This window comes from Cuculus canorus, chromosome 5 (assembly GCF_017976375.1).
Source record: "Cuculus canorus isolate bCucCan1 chromosome 5, bCucCan1.pri, whole genome shotgun sequence".
Taxonomy (NCBI): Eukaryota; Metazoa; Chordata; class Aves; order Cuculiformes; family Cuculidae; genus Cuculus; species Cuculus canorus.
The window spans coordinates 44,737,428-44,757,639 of NC_071405.1; the positions used below are offsets into that span (position 1 = coordinate 44,737,428).

General features: G+C 45.3%; 1 protein-coding gene across 6 annotated transcripts in view; it reads right to left on the reverse strand.

Annotated features, from left to right (window-relative positions):
- The window catches only part of LOC104068987 (USP6 N-terminal-like protein), an 84,040-nt gene that overhangs the window by 43,530 nt on the left and 20,298 nt on the right, over nt 1–20,212 (reverse strand). For 2 of the 6 annotated variants that reach the window (XM_054068250.1, XM_054068253.1), the window contains one exon: nt 14,550–14,675. The exons of the other annotated variants lie outside the window; for them this stretch is intronic. The gene's annotated coding sequence lies outside the window, so the exon portion shown is untranslated. The remainder of the gene's footprint in view (nt 1–14,549; nt 14,676–20,212) is intronic. 6 annotated transcript variants of the gene reach the window in all.

A 20,212-nucleotide genomic window follows, 5' to 3' on the forward strand; every position in this document is an offset into this window, starting at 1 on the left:
GCACTTCGCCTTTCATCTTGCAGGAGTCTCAGAGAAAAGAGCTTTCTAAGGAGTCATTCCCTGCATCCCCTGAGTCTTACCACCCTGTGGCAAGTAACCACATCTCCATCACCTCCACTGATGAGCCACCAGATGTACTGTTCCTGCCCTTGATGGGCTGCTGTGTATGAGAAGCTGGCAGGGCTGTCAGTCCTATCTGTTTTCCCTCAAGGTGAGCTGTTAATTCAGGATGGCACCTCTCCATCAAGTCGAAAATGAACTCTGTAGGGCTTCTCCTCCATGAAAATCTATCTGAAACAGGGTGACAGGTTATTATGAAAAAGCAGGCAGGGGTGTTGTACTGAAAAGAGGTTAAAAGCATCAGGGGGAAGCACAGTGGCAGAAAAGCCACTCTTCGGGCTTGTAGACCACAGCATGTGTGACTTGGCAAGGTAACAACGTAGATTCAGCTCTTTAAAAGCTGAGGGTTATGCATGAGATTAAAAGAGTATCCCAAAACATTACTCCATAGAGCTTGAAACAGGACAGCTCTCAGCTCTCGTTTGCACCAGAAGCACTATCTGCTGTAGAAAAGAAGAGACATGAAAGTTTCTGCATCCACAATCACAACTACAACCAGCTGCTGATTTTAGTCCTTTTAAAGCTGTTAAATTCAAGAAGATAACTGACAGTCTGCACATGCCTAAAATGTCTATGAGAAAAGCTATTAGGATGAAGGAAACAAAGTAGTTGTCAATCCTCCTGATGCAAAGCCACTGACATATTTCTTTATTCCTTCTGAAATCCGAGTGAGCTCTGGAAGGAGTAAGCTTACCAGTCAGGACAGGTGAATGACAGACCAACCCTACAGACAAGGTTCAGCAAGTCGGAAGATGCAATAAAAGCTGCTCTGGAGTGACTTCTCAGGTACAAGAGACACAGTGGAGAGAAGATTTGGGCGAGGTCCATGTCAGCAAGCTCTACGTAGTCCAGAACATACCTTGGAGGTGAAGCAGAAGTCTCTCAACAGCAGCACATGGATGCAACAAAGAAAACTTCTATAGCCCTAAGGCAAGTTAAAAGGCGATTCAATGACACAGTGGTTGCTAAATAAGGTGCCTGACACCAGAGGGACAGTCAGAACTCTCCAGGCAGGCCAAGGTGGAGTCTTATGCTCCCCGAGCAGATGAAATATGTTTCCAAGTTTAGGGAGTCTTCCTGCTATTAGATGATGGATTGAGATTAAAGGATTAAAGTTTTTTAAAAAAAATCATCATGTGAAAGGCTCCATCCTGTTCAAATGAATACAATGAATTTCCTGTAGTCTTGCCCTAAACACCACAATATCACACCCGATTACTATCCCGTCTGACTTCTAAGTCGTGCAGAGATGGTTTGGTCAGAGGAAAGCAAAATGATCTCCGCCTTGCCTCATTTCTCTTTAAACTAGTAACTACACACAGCAGTGGCTGTGCAACGGGTAGAGCAAGTTACTTCATTAATTATCCTTTACTTGGACCAGCATTATCAAATTTGATTTAAAAATCAGGTAGAAATATGAACTCAACAAAATAACCACCCTGAAGCCCCTGCTGTCAGAAGAGACACATCTAAGCCAGAACTCAGGTTCACGTCTCCTGCGCCAGAGACACCTCTCTGTATGAAGCCTTTAGTTATCAAAAAATGCCATTCATACCCCAGGGAAAGCCAGGGAAATGAGGAAATGCCAGTTTGTGCCAACACACTCAACTATGCAACTGTTGCAGGTGACTTGATGCTGCTCTGACCTTGGTGTGTTGGAAGACCCCAAGGACCCTCCTGCTTGACAAGATTATCCACCCACCCTCACCTCCAGCTGTGCAGTACACCTGCATTTAAAATAGTTTTGATACTTTCGCCCATGAACAAGAAAGCTTTCCCAGACAGTAGGTTCTCTGCAGACCTAAAAGACACACATACCGATTTCTACAGAGCAACAACCTCCCTTAATGCAGAAGTTAGCTGGTGCCAGCGCAGCCTGGGCTTGGATGCTTTGTGGTTGATGGAACAAATCCAGATAGTCCCTCCAAGAGCTTGCAGACTTGTCTTACTCTGCCAAGTGCTCCGGTGACCACTCTGCTGAACCCCACTGGAGCTGGAGTGCAGCACCCTGGAGCAGACCAGCTTGAGGTTTGCTGGGACAGCTACTGGGAAGCATAGATGCCTTTCTCCTCCTCTTCATGAGGAAAAGGCTCCTTTCAAAAAAGCAGACTGTGGAAGATGAAAGGCAGACATGCCTCCCCAGAGGAAGAAGCACGAGCTTACAGCACTGGTTAGCTGGAGCACACAACCTTGGCTCCACCTAAATGAATGGGAATGCTGCTGAAGAACTTGGAATGAAACTCAGGATTTCCACTAGTCTTCACATAGGGCCTACCTGAACCAGAAAGGAGTGCTTGCTGGAAAGGATGAGCTTTACCGAGCACCAGTTTCTCATAAGTTTTCCCTGGTTATTGTCTTCTTTCCCCCTCTCAAATTTGCAGATCATAGAATCATAGTCATTAAGGTTGGAAAAGACCTCTAAGACTCCCCCAGTCCAACTGTCACGCCTACCATGACCATGCCTACTAAACCATGTCCTCAACTGTCATGTCTACATGTTTTTTGAACACTTCCAGGGATGGCGACTCCACCACTTCCCTGGGCAGCCTGTTCCAATGTTTCACCACTCTTTCAGTAAAGAAATTTTTTCTAATATCCAGTATAAACCTCCCCTGGTGCAACTTGAGGCCATTTCCTCTTGTCCCACCACTTGTTAGTTGGGAGAAGAGACCAACACCTGCATCACCACAACCTCTTTTCAGGTAGTGGTAGACAGGGATAAGGTCTCCCCTCAGCCTTCTCTTCTCCAGATGGAACAACCCCAGTTCCCTCAGATGTTCTTTGTAAGACTTGTGCTCCAGCCCCTTCACCAGCCTCGCTCTCCTTCTCTGGGCATGCTCCAAGGCCTCGATGTGTTTCTTGTACAGAGAGGCCCAAAATCAAACACAGTATTTGAGCTGCAGTCTCACCAGCACCAAGTACAGGTGGACGATCGCTTCCCTACTCCTGCTGGCCACACTGTTTCCGATACAAGCCAAGATGCCATTGGCCTTCTTGGCTACCTGGGCACACTGCTGGATCATGTTCACCCAGCTGTCAACCAGCTACTCGAGGTCCTTTTCCACCAGGCAGCTTTCTAGCCTCTCTTCCCCAAGCCTGTAGCGTTGCATGGGGCTGTATTGACCCAAGTGCAGGACTTGGCATTTGGCCTTGTTAAACCTCATATGCTTGGCCTTGGCCAATCAATCCGGCCTGTCCGGACAGGTTTAAGCCCATGGCAGCTTATGCTCTGGACACTTCTCAAAGCAGTTTGCATCATCAAGGTTGAGCTTGCTGTGATAACTACATGAACCCTTGTGAGGTATAAAAAAAGATCCTTCACAGGATCTGCAGTTCATAGAATCAAAGAATCACTAGGTTGGAAGGGACTCACTGGGTTATCGAGTCCAACCATTCCTAACACTCCCTAAACCATGCCCCTCAGCACCTCGTCCACCCGTCCCTTAAACACCTCCAGGGAAGTTGACTCAATCACCTCCCTGGGCAGCCTATTCCAGTGCCCAATGACCCTTTCTGTGAAAAATTTTTTCCTGATGTCCAGCCTGAACCTCCCCTGGCAGAGCTTGAGGCCATTCCCCCAGATGGTGTACTCCTTTGAGCAGGACCAAAATTGTTTAAAAGACAGGTAAGAGCCTTACAGAAGGAGACCCGACAGTGGAAACAGACCCTAATGCCCAATTCTCAAAGCCCTTTAAGATGAAAAGGAAGTTCTCCATTGCCATCTCAGCCAGAAGAAAAGGAGGCAGCAGGCAATGACACAGGTAATATCTAAAACAGACCAGTCATCATTTTACAGGAAGGGTGAAAAAAGGTAAAAAGACAAATATCCCACTGCATGCAGACTAGACTTACTGCCTTCACCAGTCCTTTGCAGGGTCATAGCCTTCAGCCAAGCATTTCCTTCACTGGAACCAGTATGCAAATTGTACAATAACTGGAGTCTTTAAAAGCCTTCAAGAAAATGCAATAAAATAAATAAAAATCAGCTAGGCAGGTTGTGTCTGACAACTCATTTTTTTCCCCATGATGCCGCATGGAGAGACGAGGCATGAATCAAGCCATTTCAAACCATTTTGGCAGCAGTCTAGCCAAGAAGGGCAGGACATGTCACCATGCCAGTACACAGCGAACACCTTCCAGAAGGCTCTGTTTACTGAGCACAAGCCAATGCAATCCCTACACAAAGCCTATAAGTACGTTTAAGGCTCAAGTGTCACATGAAATAGGTCCACTCTCCCCTCCCACTCCACAAATACAATACAAATTTGTCCACCTACTAACAATAAATGAATGACACTCATTTAAGCCTTCACTGGAACGCTGACATAATCTAGGTCCTTTTATTCTCCTTGTTCAGCAAGTGCTAAAGATGCTTTTTTACACGCTTTGAAGTACTTCATTTAAAAAAACATAGTACTAGGACATTGCATTCAGCTGCTCTTGAAAAAAAAAGCCATTCTCCTTCCCCTTCACTAGCCTCTTAGGAGGCTGGGACAAACACTGCCTAATTCAAACTCTACTCCACCAGGACGGCTGGAGTCAGGCACTAGTGATGGAGGCGAGCATGACTACTGGGTAGCATGACTTGGGTCTATGGTCTGAAAAACACCAGCAATATGATGGCCTATGGAGAAAGAGAGCCTTTACTTGTGTTCTAAGGTGCAGTGAAGCAGCACTCAAAAGCCCCATTTTAAGTCATGAAACATGACGGTACAACTGCAGGGTTCAACAGGTAAAACATTTTTTTTTTTGTCCCTTGCTCATCTGTGATGCCTCAGAATTGTGACACTTTCCTGCACAGCAGCTTTTGAAGCTTGTCTGCTGGCACTGGAGTTCTCCTCCTTTCCAAAATGGAAATATTTAGAGGTGTGTACACAGAGATCAGATGGAAAGAACAGAGCAGCTCCCACTAAAAAAAGCCATTAGCTGGGAGGAAAAACACCATCATACAAAAGGGACATTTGTCTAAGATGGAAAGTCCATTATTTGTTTTTGGTTTTTTTAAGAAAAAACATTCATAGCTCTGCATTCATTAAAACAAAATTTTTTTTAAAAAAAGAAATCACATGCATCAGCAGCAGAAAGTCTACCTACTTTAAATTGATTTAACTGCTGTACTATCCCTTATATACAATTTTAGCAGACTTTTTCCCAAATGCCACTACAAACTGTTATGGAGCCACATTCCAAGACTTAAGATTTTAAGAACAGAAGCCTTTAAACCACAGTGCCTGCAAAAACACCTCCCCTTGGGAAAAAAAAAAAAGAAAAAAAAAAAAAAAGAGGAAAACTTGAGACTCCTATCCCTATGCTGTTACGGAGGCTATTCCCAAATGATGTGCAGAACAACACTTTGTGCCTGCCTGTAGAAAGTAGCATTGGATTAATGATGGCACTGCTGCAGAGGATTTGACACTAAAATTCATGCCTGCTCAACAGAGATGCAAGTTTGGGAGAAGATAGACAGTTTAAAAGATTTAAAGAACACATACTTAAGTGGGGAAACTGAGGCACATAATGAGAATGTATTTCTTCCAGCTAACATGTCATCTTCGCTAATGGAGGCTATGGTGGCAAGAGAGGTGGCAAGAGGGGGTGAACTGAGGACTCTGCTCCTTGTGCCACCTATTGTGTTATTTGTCAGGAGAAAGCTTATAAAAGAAAACAAGACAACAAGAACAATTTGGGGAAATGTTACAAACAGATGGGTCAGGCTAGTTCATGGGGGACATGTGGCCACAAAACCAGGTACCAGCATTCCTCCTAGTCATCTTGTGAGACGCACAGACTGAAGGTGTTCAGAGGCTGAACTATGGTACCCTTACTTCTAAAGACACGAGAATAATACTAATAAATACTAAAAGCATCTTAAACTTATGTAAGCAATGAAGAAAAAAAACTAAAATAACAAGTGAGATGCCAACACTGCTACTGCAACATACATGAAGCAATTAAGAACGTTTTTAACAGCCATTATTTAGCATTGCTTTGTTGCTGTTTTTCTTAAGACTATAAGAGCACTGTCCTTCATATGAACCTTACAAGAGGAAAAAGAAATAACAATAGAAAAATCTACCACTCCTGGCATTTCTTTGGCAGACCCCTGTCATTTAGGGTCCTGAAAGCAGGAATTTATTATGGGGATTAATGACGAAAACTAATGCAGAGGAGTACGTCAGGGAGCAGCAGGATCCCGAGGCTGCTCCCTGCTGCCTCCCCTGGGATGAATACAGGCTCTTGGCTCTTGATCTCTCATCACCTCCATCATGGATGAGGCAACTCAGAAGTCTGCTCTCAGTCAAGTTCATGGATGCTTTGACAACTGTCTCCTCCTTCAAGCAGCTGACCAAAACCTTATCCAAACCTGGGCTCCCTGCTACACCATCCCATTACCCTAACTAATGAGATCCTGTTTGTAAACCCAAGTCTTGACAGACACTCTCTGGCATGTGGGTACACAACATGCTCAGCACAACTGTAGATGCTCACTACTCCCAACCTGCCACAAGGATTCCCCATGCTCTGCACCACGCACCTCATGGGACACCATCTCCTTGACTTTGGATTGGCAAAGGCTGGCACTTCACAAGCTCTGCTCCAGCAGAAAGGCAGACAGTCAAGAGAAAGCTCTCCAACTGCATTTGACGCTGCTCTGCAAAGCCAGACTGTGCCGAGTTCCACCTCACAGTAGAAAGGACACATGGGCACTCTCTCATCACTCTCTCATCACCAAGGCCCACAGAAGTTTAGCTTCTGCGACCACTTAAGCCAACTACACTGTGACAAGTCACATTGTTTAATTCATAACATGTCATTGTTGGTCCACACTCCTCCCCTCAGGGGAAGGGCACATCTATGGCATACCTCAACCCGAACAGCAGAATTTTGGGTTTGCGTTGCCACGGATTTCCTCAGAAACACAAAAGACCAAAGAAAGCTACTTCTATTTAGAGCAAGAGATGGAAGTCTGCAGTACTCTTGTTACGGCATGGGGAAAACCAGCAACCAAATGCTTTTTGGAGAGTAGATAAGAGTAGCCTCGTTTTGCTGCTGCTATTCCTAAAGTAACATCAGTCATGTTTTGGTCCCAAGCAAAGAATAAATCCCACATGCATAGTGAATAAAAGCCTCACGGAAACCATGACAAGTACTGTGGGTTGACTCAAAAAGCAAGAGGAGTGCTCAGTGCTCAGCCAGTCATACAGCTATTTTCTCTGCACAGATCCATCATCAATTAAATGTCATCCTAGTGTCTGGGAGCCCTTGCCATGGACAAAGGCCCTTCTCAGTGTAATCTAGCACCAGCCACCAGAAGATGGGGAAGGGAGGAGAGTTTTAAGGAAACCTCATTCAAAAGAGAAACCAAGACACACAGGAAAAGTTTCACTAAAGCTAGTCACCACACACTTTCTACTCTATTGCTGTTGAGGGATCGCCAATCCTCTCAACATGGGCCAGCACAGAGAAAACACAAGGCTTGGCACGGAAGCAGAGATGTGTAGGCTTAACTTCTAGCCTGCTCCTTTCATCAGTTACATCAATCAAGAGCCCTCACTGTTCATGGTAACTGGCATAGCTTCCTCTTTGCCTCCAAAGGCCATACCAAGTAATACCTCATATGCATAAAGCAGAAATCCACACACGAGAAGAAAAATCTTTAGAGTGAAGACCAGAAAAACCTGCAGCTAACACAGATCTGTCCTCCACACACGCCACAGTACATTAAGCTGCTGGAAAGTGCTAAATACTATTTATTGGGAAGCATGATGATCAGTTCACTAGATGCCTTATTATTTCCACCAAGCTATCTCAAGCAGTACTGCTCTTGCACCTGTGAGTGGGCTTTGGATTTGTTGTTTTTTCACATGTATGGACATAAACTCCAGCAATTTTGAGGAAAACAGGCTGGTGATTTTCTTAGCACGGCACTTGGAAAACAAACTAGTTTGTTTGCAGCTTTCAGTACTTTTAACTGAGTGATTAAACAGACAGAGCAGTCAACTTCTGTCTTCCTCTAGATGAATTACTGAGATCATGCTGTTCGTGAGCATCACCCTCACTTCATTTATATATGGAAATACTGACAGTGCAAATGGGTGTCTAGCTACAGAACTGAAAGACTGATAAATTGCATAATGTTACAGCAAGAGAATAAACGCAAGACGTGCAAGAAAAATGCCTTCTGAGTAACAGATGTGGGGTCATGGGTGCATGTTTTCAAATTCCTTTTCTTCAGTATGCTCAACATCTCCTCCAGCAAGAAAGTCAATGAAATGCAACACAGAACGCTTTTTCAACTAAGTCTGCAATTACCCTATGTTCTCTCCAATTAGAAGGTCAGTTCTAATTCTCTTCAAAGCATTCACGAAGTGTTTCCCTAAGTGCAGAATCCAGAGCAGCACAGAGAAGGCAGATAGTATATCACCATGAAATCTTAAGTCTTGGGCATCACAAAAAGGACACCAAGGCAAGAAACAAAACAACCTACAGGAGCCACTGTTGTCATGCAAACCATACTAGGAACAAAGAATAACTGTTTATACAGTGAAAGACCATGAGACAGCAGATTTTAAGAAGTCAAACAGAATGACAAAATACTTCTTCCAAGTAACTCACAATTGGGCTGTAGCAAGTTCTGTGACATGAAGCAGATTACAGAAAGTGTCTGCAAAGTAACATGCTAACTGCAGGAGAACAAAACTGTCTGCAGCTGTTAAACCCAGAGACTCATTCTCCTTCCCTGAGGATCCACTCTGGTCATCACTAGGGGAGGGGATACTGGCATAGTTGGACTCGGCTGGAGCCAATGTGGCAGGTCTTCCACTCTTCAGCTACCATACATCGGCATTACAGTGAAGCTGGGAGAGGTCTGGGTTCCAGCATTTAAGCCCTCTGTCCTGGCTTCTTAAAGCTCATCTCTGCCAGAGCTCTGCAATATGAACAGACCAAGAAAGGATCACAGGTACTTCTAGCTGTCCTTGCAGAGAACAACAACCACTTGATCTTTCTTGTGCAGAGGATTCAGAGAGGAAAAAAATTATCTGCTCCAGAGACCTAGGCAGTGAGACACAGCACGTGCTGTCTTCTCCAACTGAAACAAAAACTGCAAGTGTTTGAATGGATAAGAATAAGCACAGCAACCCTTCATCAACCCAAAGGCACCTCAGATGCCAGGACAGAGATCCCCAATAATTTGCACAAAATCTATTTAGCATCCACAACCATCAGACCATTACAAAAGACATCTGCTCTCACAATTAACAGGTCACAAGCTTGACAGAAGAAATCTGCGGGCAAAAGGCATCTCCATCTGCCTGGACATCCCTGCCACATCAGCCACCGCAATCTTGGATTTTGCAATGAGCAGATCATGCTTATAAAACTCTTGTGCCACCAGACAGGATGAGCTTCCAGGAGGACAGGCCAAGATCACCTCTCTAGAGCAAAGCTTTTCCACAGCAAAAACTTACCAAAACCATTAATTGGTGGATGATGCTGGAAGACTGTGAAAACTGGTACACACACACATGGAATAAGAAGATGGTGCTGTGTTATAGGGCTGAACAGTGCTCTGGGTCAGCGCACTCCTTGGGTAAGCCCTGTCTGGCACTGCAGCCTGGGAGGTCGGGCTCAAATCACGGCGGGATGCTCCATGCACAACTGCATGATGTGGAAATACCACTCCCCAGCCGGGGAGAGGTGCCCTCATGCTGCGGGTAGCTTTTCAGTGGGCAGAACCAGCCCAGCTACTTGCTCATCTGTGTCCAGCCAACACCTGACCAACCCTGTCCCCAACATCGCTGCTGCTCTCCACCCAACTGCTGGGCACTACTTGGCTCTTTCAGGGAAGCTTGTAGTTGCTGGCATGAGAAGGAAAAGGTGGCATGGGTCTCACACAACTCCTTCTCTGCCCCTTCCCTGCTCACAGGCCATCAGAGGGACTGCAGGGAGCCCGTGTGATGCAGCTGTCCTCCTTCAACCTCCTGCTACAGGACCTGAGGGGCCGCAAAGCCGTGAGTGTCCCTCCCTTGCCCTCAGAAAACCAGCTCCAGCCCAACATCTTGCACATCGCTTCTCACCTTCTGTTCTTTTCCCCTTGCCCAGGAAACACCACTGAGCGCCAGGAATCTGCAGAGGTTCATTGAGGACCAGGCAGCGGTGAGGGTTGTGCTGGGGGCAGTCTCCCACCTCTCACACATGGCCAGGGCATGCTGCAGCTTGCTGGAGGCCCCTTCTGCTCTTGGACTGCTCAGTGAGTGAAACACATTTCTTGCAGGCTGGTCCTCCGTAGCAGCCACCTCCCGGCTCCTCTGGCAGCAAAGATGGACGCGGCCACTCAGCTGGTAAGTTGGGAGAAGACGACTGTGGGATGTCCTTTCTCTCCTATCATCGCAGCACAGCGCTTGTGGTGCACTGGGGCTGCTGCCTTTGCCACAGGACACGTCCACCCCCCTCACTCTGCGGCAGGATAGAGCTGAGCCCCAAACCCCCTCACTCCCAAAAAACATCTCTCCCACGCGCTCAGCGCTGGGTACAACACAGACAGCGTTCGGGAGTGTTGACTTCTCCTCCATTGCTCTTTGCTCTCTTTGCCTTGGCAGCAATCAGGACAGGCAAGAGGTGGAGATGGCTGCCTTGGCCCTTTGCACTGCAAGGGATCTCAGCTGCTGCACAGGGGCCTGGGCCATCATGCTCTGATGGTAGGGAGGCTCTCTCTGGCCCACCACCGGCAGGTCTTTGCACTCAGGACACAACACTGCCCTAGCCCATTCAGGTAAGCAAGTGTGGCCAGAAAATCCCCAACCCACTGGCCCCTGCAGAGTGGCCATGTCCCAAGCAACAAGAGCCCACGTGGGGCTCGGAGACAAAGCTGGCTCATCCCCACGTCCCTCACCTCCAGGCCACCGCTCTCACCCACCCCAGGCATAGCAGTGGGAAAGGATGGTCGACCCATTCTCAGCCACCTAGGTGGAAACCAATGGTTTATTCTGCGCAGGTGACACAGCTGGTGGACGTCCTCACTGAACGCTGGGAGGAAATCTTTGAGGAGGAGGTGAAAAGGCTTGAAGGCACATCATCTGGAAAGTCACTAGCACTGCAGGTGTCAACTGGTCTCAACAGTGAAAGGTCTGAGGAGTCACCTGCAACAGAGGAGTTGCCTGACCTTGACAGTGAATCAGACGAGGAGTCGTCAACACCAGAGCAGCTGGCCCAGCATGACAGGACATCAGACAAGGAGTCACCAGTACCAGAGGAGGTGAGTGGCCTCAACAGTACATCATCTAAGGACTCACCAACACCAGGGGCAGAAAGAGCAGAAAAAGCAGAAGTATGCAAGGGCCACAAAGAGCATGACAACAAAAGCCTCCTCCCTCAGAAGGTGGGACTGCTGCTACCACAGGGATAAACAAGGCCATCCACTGGCCAGCAGCTCGGCACAAGTGCAGGAGAAGGCTGATGCACAACGGCCACCGCAATTTGTGCGGTCATCTCAGCAGAACTGGCTCGGCTAAGCTGAGCAAACCCATCCAAGGGATTTGCCTTTCAGAGCTAAGGTAACGATTGGGCATGTAGGCCCTTGCCACCTGTTAAATTCCACATTTCCATTGCAGGTGCTTCCTGTTGCTCCGGAGAACCAACTCCTAAAGAGCTCCTCTGGGGAGAGAACATAACAAGAGCAAGCTTTCATTAAGAGCAGAACTGGTTCATGTTGATTGTGCCTTTATCTGTCTAACAATACTCTTGAATGTAAAGCCTGCCAGGCTCCTCACAAGGCAACAGAAAGCAAAAAGCAGCCCGTGAAGAGGGGAGCAACAGGCAAGCAGGCACCAAAAGGAGAAGGCTGTAAATAGAGCTCCAAGGAGTGACACCAGAGCCTGGGCAAACTCGGGAATGCAGCCCTGAACTGCAGCCTAAAGGGAAGTGCTGTAGAAATCACAGCAGCCATCCGTGGGGTGAAACCATCTTCCCACTGGCAGAGCTGAAGCAGAAGAAAGAGACCAAAAGCAGCTGATCCTAAGTTCCCTTCAGATCCACTGGAACTGTGTATAGAGCTGATACCCGTTGATGCTTCAAACTGCCCTTTTCCCTTCTAGCCCACATATCCCAATAAGCCCATACCCTGCAATCCCCACAATCCTGTATATCTTTTAAAAATAAACCGTTGCGGATGCTTTACACGTTTCTGGATACGCTTCATCAGTATCATCTGCAAAGGTAGTGTCTCAGCTCCCTCTCATCTCCTTCAGCCAATAGCGACACAATGACAAGTCTTGCATAGTGGTCTTGCGATTTACAAAATAGCCTTTTCCCATTCTTTGAGCACATCAGATCCATCAACAATTCCTTTCTTACTCCTTCTCCTGCAAATCAGCCCTCTCTGGAGTGATGCAAACACACCTCTTTCTGTCAGTGAGTCAGACCAGGGCTCTGGAAACAAGATTTTCCCAAAACTCCAAATACTTCAGCAGCCTCAGTTCCTTGGACGCTTGAGCCCTGGTCGAGCTCTTTTCAGAAGGAAAAACACAAGAGGCAGCCAGGACAGGGGAAAGAAATTGTACAGCTGATCTGCAGGTCTGGCAATCATCCTGCACAAGTCACCAGCACATGGTAATGCAGAGACAACTCTCCTAGCTGGCATCTCAAGTGTTACAGAGGCAATGCACGTCTTCTGTATGGGCAAAGGCTCACTTGATACCCTCAGCAATCAATGCCTAAGGAACTACGTGCCCAACTGCTAGGAGCTCTGCACCAGAGCAAAACCAAGAGGACTGGGGAAATAACATCTCTAAAGCATTTTTTTTGGGGAAAAGAAAATCCCTATGCACTCCAAAGGGAGAAACATCAGGTGTCAAGAACTTAGCTAGGTCATTCCTACCGTTTCCCTGACATTCCTTTATCGGCACCTACGGGTGAGAACTGCAGGTCAGCATTTGTTCTGCAGCTCCCAATCACGATGTGTGTTCCAGAGGCTACTGTTCTGCAGGTCGCGTAGGGACAGGCAGAATGGGTTTCTGCCATCGAGGGACCTTAGTGCACATAAGGAAGGAAACTCACGGATGCCACAGGCACTTCTATCACACAACCATGTGGGTGCAGGAGTAGATGGTGCTATTGTCCAGGCAGCTGTCTAGTTGCTAGTGCTTTATAAAAATGTAACACTCTCTGCTCCAACACTGCAATACCAAGCTGTGCTCCCTTCTCTTTGCTGTAGCAAGTAAGTCTCACTGGCAAGGAGAGCACTAGGGAAAGCACCTGTAGCTGACCCAGAACAACCGTTCTCATGTTCTTAATGCATTTGAGGTTTGTTAGCCTTTAGGGACAGATTGATTGTAACATGGGACATCAGCCAACAGGCACAACACCAGTCAGTCACCAGCGCTCTTTAAACAGGCTTCACACCTACAGCACTTCACTATGCAATGGCTAACAGAACGCTATCACATTAAGATCAAATTGTTCTCCCCCTTCTGATAGTAATGTTGTCAGAAGAAAGAGGCCCAAACCAACCCCTGTCATCAAAACAGTCCTGGTTTCCAGTACAGTCCATGTTCTATAGTAATAAAAAGAGTAACCTAAGCATCTCTGCCTTGTGCTGGACTTTCAAGTAGACCAACCCACCTCGGTATGAAGTTTCCTGCAGACCTGGACTCCTACCATACTGCCACGAGGAGATGCTTGTGCAGAGCTGCAAAGCAAATCCCTCTATGCTGTCACACACAGGTGCTGTGCTCTACTTTACCACACAAGCCAAAAATGGAGAAAGTACAGTTCCTCCACACTGTACTTCTCATTGCATCAAAACCATGGTGAAGAACAGAACTGGGGAAGAGCATTTCAACTTTTCTAAACAGAGCAAGATCTGAAACATGGCTTTCCTCCATCCTAGCTCAGCATCTTCCATCACTCATCACCACCCAGCCCGCTTTTGCCTAGGATTTCACAATGGGAATATCTGCATCACCATCATTGGACTACAAAATTCCCACCATCTCTAAACTGCATGTTTCTGGCCAAAGTAGCAAGCCTTTGGAGGTCTCTTTGTGACTTGTTTCTTTCCCTCTTCACCTACACCAGTTCATCTGAATAGCAGATGCTTCCTTTGTTAGTTTTGGTTTTTTCTGCTCAGAGGTTTGCTTGCTTTTCTTATACAAGTTGCTCTTAACAAAAAGCCCAGCTCCAGGCTGCAGCATAACTCATGCATCAGTCAGGCTAGCAGACTGCTCTTTTTAATCTCCTAATAACAGCTGGGTTTTTTTCCTCTTCAATTCCAGGGCAAGCAAATAGCTCAGCCTCCAGGGAACAGATACAGCAATTTCCTATACCTCAAACAAAGCAGAGTACTTCAGTGCAGAGCTTGCAAAACACACAATGAGTTGGTGCCCTCCAGCATCTGCTTGTAGACAGAGCACACCTAGGGACAAGCTTACCAAAATAAGAAGGCTGACGGCATCTCCTGTCTTTGCTTCAGAGTGTCCCAACAATCATCTCAAGAACTCAAGAGCATCCAATAAGCATCCATCTCCCTGCTACTTTCATAAATTGTAATTCTAGATCTGTAAGGAAAATAACATAACTGAAATTAATCTGTTCATTAGAGGCACATTTCCCACCAAAAAGGAGGTGATTGCCCAGTCTGCAGAACAATATGGCTTATGAAGTACTCAATAAGCACAACTGTCACAGCTTATCAGGTTCAGTCCAATATCCAGGGCAATGCTTCAGTAGAACCATTAGTACTTAAGCATAACATGAATAGTTCTTTCTACAAGTACAGTTTTACATTGGTAAAAATAATCACACTGTATGCATTTTGCAAAGTGTATCGCGAATACAGAAATCATATTTTCACGTGTGTGACTGCAACTATTAAAAAAGCATTAGGCATCTAGCTTTGAAATTATTAGCAACAAGTCTGTTTTCTCACACCTCATCCCTGCAGCTTTTGCAATCTTATTAGGGACAGCAGAGGATTATTTTACCATATCAATAGAAACATAATGAGGGAGTAAGTGCAGCAGAACAAAACTACCTTGTACCCGTGCAGCATGCCAACTTGGAAGGACAGAACCAAAGCAATCCTTGGTAGTATAGGTATAGTATAGCTAAAGTGGCTCCTAGTATACCACTATCATTACCTCAACAGCATGATTAATGTGTTATGGCAAGGCTACAATAATAGGCTCTTTAAAAGACGTGCCAGCTGCAAAGCTTGTCTGTATCATTTTGTGTGACAAAGCGTGTCAAGCCCAATACTGTGTTTGAACAATGGAAAAAACAGACTTACAAGCAGATCCCGAGGACAACCACTCACAAGGAGACACTGGCTGTTTTTTCCACAGATGCTGTGAGCTGAGTACGCTTGCAGGCTTTTCCGTATCAGACATACTAAGTCCCTCGACTCAAAAAAAGTTGAATCCAAAGGGTTTCCATCAGGAAAGCAGAAGTCTGTTTCACAATATACCTGTCAAACTTCTAAGGCTAGAAAGCTCAAGTGAGCTGTGTAGTCCAAGGATATTTTTTTTCCTTTTTTTTTTTTTTTTTTTTTTTCCAATATTTTTCCCCAAGTAGCATACCAACAGCCTTGGCACCAGGCTACTAATAGAAACATTCTCTCTCAACACTAACACTAAACATTCATTCAAAAGAACCTCTTAATTGAGGTAGATGACCACCTAACATAAACACAACACAGCCTATCTGGAGGGCTTTTAATACACCAGGATAGAAAAGACAAAGAAAGAAACTGCTGCAGCATGGAGATGACTACTATTCATCTCATCTTGGAGGCCTGAAGGCCATCTCCAGTTCTGGTGGCAGAAAGAAGGAAATAATGTTTTACTCAGAAATATTTAGACAATTGTCTGCATTCAGGATTCAGGCAACTGTTAATTAAAATATCTTCTGAAAATTACTTTTCTTGAATTGATCTCTAATTCTAACCAGGTTTTTCAAGGAGCATCAACTTCTTATACCTTTGACATTTTCAGGTAATCATGACTAAAACTACCTAAGGGATGTTGCAGTGACACAGTTATGTCCTTCATTAAATTATTCCTTCATTTAGCTTATACATGAATACTTCTGAAGGCTGAACACCAGTGTTTTTTGCCAGTAACAGAAAATAGCCAAAAAACTAACTGCTTAGAACAACCTCAAGTGTAATGAGGTAAAAGAAGGAAAGAAAGTACATCTTTTCCTATAAAAACAAAAGTCATTACCACGCTTGGAGTATTACTCCAGATCAATATAAGCAAGCACTGCATAATTTTGAAGAAAAATAATTAATATCCCTCCACATCCAACACCAGCTCCTCAGAGGGGCTGAAACAGCGAGGTATGACCCGAAAAGAGGTCAATGGCTGAAACAGAAGGACATAACCTTCTCTGCTCCGAGACCAAGCCATCATCATCACCAAAATCTAACCAAGGAAAAGCAACCCCCTCAAAAGAACAGAAAGGTTTAGTGTTTTTACAAGTATCAGAGCAAACAGTTTTAAACACATGAACTCAGAAGAGATGGTGTGAGAAATGTTCTTCTCATGGTTTCTCTAACGTCATCACCATTAGTACAAAAGGGAGGAACTCTTCATTCAATATGCATTTGGCCTCTGGTTGGCAAATCCATATATTTCTCTATGACCATTTAAGTATCAGATGGCATGGAGGCTGTGTTTTGACTAGAAGACGTACCACTGTACAATATATATATTAAGGTCCCAATCTCCTCCTCCACCCTTTTTTTCTTTCTGTCTTAAGGGTCTGAAGGGACAAGATAGTTAAGGAGCATGTTGTTTGTTAGAGAGCATCCAGCTCAGCTGGTCATTGCAGTCCTCCCACAGCCTGATCAGTAGATGCCTGGTACCCTGTGGGTGAGGAGCTCTCATCCTCCTTGACAAGATGAATGTTCATTAGCAGAGAGAAGTTGTTAGACACATCCTAGGAGACACCACTGCTATGCTACAGATACCATGTACCTGGACTCATAAAACCCTAAGCCTTTCACTGGTACTCAGTGCGCAAAGGGGAGGAGGAAAACCCAATAAATACAAATAAAGCCCACCTCACACTTAAAAGACACATAGTTAAAAAAAAAAAAAAATCAGAGTGGAGACATTCATTATTGCAGCTTATTTTAAATTAGGGAAGCAAACCTAAGTCTCTGCCAGCTCAAACTCTGAACAATCCAAAGGAGGTTTGCAGATGTACATCATGCTGACCATAGTGTTCAGCTTCCAAGTTCACTGCAGGTAAGGAGATAAAGATCTTCAGTACAAAGCTATGTCAAGCCTGGTAAACACATATGCATACAGATCCTAATAATAAGCTGTTATTTCTGGAGGAAATGGCAGGGTGGGGGGGAAATGGGCATTGGGTTGGAAGAGTAGAACAGATTTAACACGTGGGATGCTATATAGGAACCAGAAGTAGCACAGTTTGTCACGTCATTAGAAATGTTTCAACAAAAGTCAGTTCCATCAAGCTTACGAAGTTCTGCTTAAAGATGAATACAGCACGATCTTAACTGAAACCTGTTCAAAAAATAAACAAAAAGCCCACAAGAATCCCACTATCAAATGTGAGCACTACAAAAGCAGTTTTCTTGCCTGGAGCTTTGAATATGAGACCTTGTGTAACAGGAAAAAAATATTTTCTGCCAAGTGACCTGAAGGACTCCAGAAGCACTTAGGAGACTGCTTTACTTGAAGTCAAATAAAAAAAAAACAAAACCATAAAATTGGAAGACAATGTGAACAATGCTGAGCTATTCATTCAAAAATGAAAGCTTCTGCTGGGAGGGAAGGGGAAATGCCCGCCACAATAGATATGGAAAACACTGCCCAAAACCCTCAGGAAAGAAAGAAAAGGAAAAACATACTCTCAGAAATCGCAGATGAAAGAAGTAACATAGAAGAATTACAACAGTTGCACACTAGGAAATAAGGACCAAAAAGATAACCACTGTGGCTGAGCCATTTATTCCAGCTCCCACAAGCCTGTTTTTCACCCTGTTTAACCCGGGAGTACGATTAACAGAAAGCTGGCATGGGGGTTTCAGCAGCTCCTAGAACTCTCAGCACGCAGGGAAGCAGCCCGCAGTCCTCCCTATCCCAGTCCTCCAACAGCTCCTAATGTAAAGGGTCAGCCCCCCCCCCCAACAAAGATGGAACAAGACACATGTGGAATAAATAGAGGGCTGCAGACAGGAACAGCAGCAAATGTCTCACTCACCCTCCCATTGCTTAAAGAACATTTGTGTATGCTGCTTTGTCTCCTTCTTCCACAAATCCCTCCTTTAAAAAATCCTCATTGCAGAAGAGAGACAGTAGGGACATCTTTCAAGCCATCACCTATCTTGCAGCAATAGATCTCAGCATATTTAAATGTAAACTGCTAAATCACTGGGAGACTATGCTTCTCTTCTGTGTGGTCCTCACCATGCACACAGATGTATGGAAACACGTGGAGGCCGACAGCAGTACTATCAGCATCACAGCACAACAGGCACATACCACTCTCTGTCCTCCTAAAGCAGCCTTCGCACATTCCTATTTCTATTCAAGGTATGGCTGGCAGGGCCCCAAAACCAGCTACCCTAGACAAAACAATTTTTTTTAAAGGGGTATTTCAGTGATAAGTTAATACACCTGGAAATACCAGCTGTCTCCTTGGTGCTGGCATCTTTCCAGTCTACCAAAGCCTTCCATGCACCCTGCCACAGCAGTTTTGCAGGGCTAGAGAACATAAACAGAGGAGTGGACAGCAAGCTGCAACTCTAGAAATCTACCAGAAACATTTGCCTTCAGGTTGCCATTTTCACTTTCTTCCTCAGCCTCATCTTCTTGCACAGCGGCACCCCAGTGCAGGACCCTCCAGCATCCTTTCAAGGGCACTTAGTGAGTGAAGTCCAACCACAGCTGTGTGCCAGCCAGCCGTGACTTAAGAAGACACTGTATGGCCAGAAAGATGGAGTTCACATGGATTGCACCATCCATACCATCCTGGATCCCAATAAACGATCCAAGCAAGAAGCCATAATTTCAGTTTCATAAATCGCCAGCACACTGAACCCAAGTCTTCCAGGAATGAAAAAAAAAACTCCTTATCATATGAGACTAACAGGCCTTCAAAGCAGAGCACCGGCATTTGTCCAGAAAAAGTGGCACCATTCAGACAGTCTCAAGTAAGGAGGAAAAACATAGCCACAATAAGTCTTAATGAAAGCTGTACCTTTTATCTCAGAAAAACAAACAAGTGAACTACGTGGAAATTCACTCAAAAAGAAAAAGCAACACAATCCCTTCTGAACTGATAAAATATTTGATAGCTTCTTACATTTCTAGCTTGGAGAGGAAAAACATAATATCCTGAGTGTTTAGTCTCTTTCTAATTCTGGGATATGGTTTTTGGCACCAAACCTGGGTTTCACTTGAGGGTAAAGCAAAAAGCAACACAGAAAAGTCCCACCATGAATGACAACTGAAGAGCAGCCACCTGTGTGGTTGTTTCTCTTTCCAAACCAAAGTTGGAGTGAAAAGCATTTTCCAACACGTCAGCCAAGGAAAGGAGAGAAGGGAAACTTCATCAAAAGTCACAGTGGGATCTGCCTCAAGAGTATGCTTCATATCAGGGCTAAGACTATTCCCCCTGTGCACTACCAGCAGGCCTCCCAGATGCCTGTCTGTTCACTGTTCCTTATCTTCGCTGTTGAAAACTACGGTGAAAGCTGCTGGGAAGCATGAAATTCATAGTGCGCAATTACAGAGCAGAACAACCTCAAGGCATAAGTAGCAATTTAAACAGGAACCAAATGCCTATACTCTATGAGGGCTACTTGAGATCTCTGCATGTGAAAGCAAACAGAAGGACATGTAAATTTGCTCTGTCATGCTCAGAGGATTGGGTAAGCACAAACTGTGAAGTGCCCAAGGAACAGATCTGCATGTCACAACTGCTCATCCACTCTAAACAAAGATATTAAAAATGGTGATCTGAACTGTGAATTCAGCCCTGCCCTTCCGTGCTGACAACCCAGTGACAGCCTCCCCACCACTGCAGCCACACGTGCAGACCTTGGTTTCAGCCTTCAGCC